General features: G+C 39.7%; 1 long non-coding RNA gene across 2 annotated transcripts in view; it reads left to right on the forward strand.

Moving 5' to 3' along the window:
• Positions 1-1,764, forward strand: part of LOC123512741 — a 6,487-nt gene extending 4,723 nt beyond the window's left edge. For both annotated transcript variants that reach the window (XR_006677172.1, XR_006677173.1), the window contains exon 3: positions 1,494-1,764. This is a non-coding gene — a long non-coding RNA (uncharacterized LOC123512741). The remainder of the gene's footprint in view (positions 1-1,493) is intronic.
• Positions 1,765-2,029: the final 265 nt, after the last annotated feature.

The raw sequence follows: 2,029 nt of genomic DNA on the forward strand, positions 1-2,029 counted from the left end.
TGTGCTCGCTGGATGGGAAACTGAAGGAAAGCCAAGGAAAGGTAAAGAAAATGTGAAATATGGAAGGAAAATGTGAAGGTGTCGGAGGAAACAAGAAGGAAATGTGGAGGGAATATGAAGGGAAAGTGAAGAAGGTAAAAGGAGATGTGGAGGGGAGGAAAATATTGAAGAAACTGGAAAATTTTTAAGGGAAATGTGGAATATGGAAAAAAATGTGGAATGTGGAAGGAATAGGAAAGGAAATGTGAAGTATGTAAGGAAAATGGAAGAAAATAGAAGGAAATATGGAAAGAAACTGGAAAATGGGAAAAATGAAAAGAAAACGTCGGGAAAAAGAAAAAGAAAACGTGGAAAGACGAAAAAAGAAAAAAAACGCGGGAAAATAAAAAAAATGAAAGAAAATGCGAAAAAAATGAAAGAAAACGCGAGAAAATAAAAAAATGAAAGAAAACACGGAAAAATGAAAGAAAACGCGGAAAAAATAAAAGAAAAGGAAAGAAAACACGGAAAAATAAAAAAAAGAAAGAAAAACGCGAGAAAAAAAAATGAGAGAAAACGTGAAAGAAATTTAAAAATGAAAGAAAACGGAAAAATAAAAAATGAGAAAACGCGGGAAAATTAAAAGAAAACAGGAAAATGTTGAGAAAATGTCAGTAAAAATGAAGCATCTCAGAATCTTGATATTTTCGATGAAATTCTTCGCTGACAGGGAAGCGGAGGGGAAAACTGGAGGAAAATGTGGAGAAAAATGTGGAGGGAATATGGAGGGAATATGGAGGAAAATGTGGAGGGAAAAGTGGAGGAAAATGTGGAGGGAATATGGAGGAAAATGTGGAGGGAATATGAAGGGAAATGTGGAGGGAATATGGAGGAAAATGTGGAGGGAATATGGAGGAAAAAGTGGAGGAAAATGTGGAGGGAATATGGAGGGAAATGTGAAGGAAAATTGTGGAGGCAAATGTGGAGGCAAATGTGGAGGCAAATGTGGAGGAAAACTGGAGGAAAACTGGAGGAAAACTGGAGGGAAATATGGAGGAAAATGTGGAGGGAATATGGAGGAAAAGTGGAGGAAAATATGGAGGAAAACTGGAGGAAAATGTGGAGGGAAAAAGTGGAGAAAATTGAGGAGGAAAATGTAGAGGGAATATGGAGGAAAATGTGGAGGAAAATGTGGAGGGAAACTGGAGGAAAATGTGGAGGGAAACTGGAGGAAAATGTGGAGGGATACAGGAGGAAAACAGGAGGAAAATATGGAGGAAATGTGGAGGAAAATCTGGAGGTAATATGGAGGGAATAAACAGAAAAACTAGAGGAAAATGTATCGTTTCGTGTCCATGGTTGCAGTGATCCTAATGACACCTTTAATTGCAGCGTAGAAGCTCCGTATCGTATCTTCTTCCTTGTATCGTATCATGTCCATCATAACGTATCTTGTTTATCGTAGCGTATCGTATCCATGGTTCCAGTGATCCTAATGACACCTTTAATTGCAGTGTTGAGGCATCGAGTGTGGAGAGTCAACAGAGGGCCACAAGACTGCCACTTCTACACATCTTGTCACTGAGGCTTCAATGATACCTGAGAAGCCTCGCCCAACTGACACCGCCTGTGCTGAACGTCAATTAAAGTGTCTCAGGTGTTCAGCGTGTTATGTTAAGGTCAAACACCTGTCCGCACCTTCACTACCTCCAAAGGCTTAACCCTTTAGTACCATGACGCGTTTCCACATTCATTATGTTGGGGATTAAAGTAGTGAATACTCTGGCCATTAGTCTTCTGACCTCCATAAACCCTTCCTAATGTCAATAAAATGGTCTGATCGTAAACAAATCTCAATTGGGAAAATGTGTCCTAGTACTGAAGGGGTTAAACTGTCTCAGGTGCGTGGCGTGTTATGTGATATGCTCAAAGACCTGTACGTACTCCGCTACTTCGAAAGGCTCTAATGTAACAGCTTAGCCCATTCAGTATTGAGACGCGTTTCCATATTCATTCTGGTGACTATTTGGTGATCTTACACAGCTTCAGA

This window comes from Portunus trituberculatus, chromosome 34 (genome assembly GCF_017591435.1).
Source record: "Portunus trituberculatus isolate SZX2019 chromosome 34, ASM1759143v1, whole genome shotgun sequence".
In the NCBI taxonomy this organism is placed as follows: domain Eukaryota; kingdom Metazoa; phylum Arthropoda; class Malacostraca; order Decapoda; family Portunidae; genus Portunus; species Portunus trituberculatus.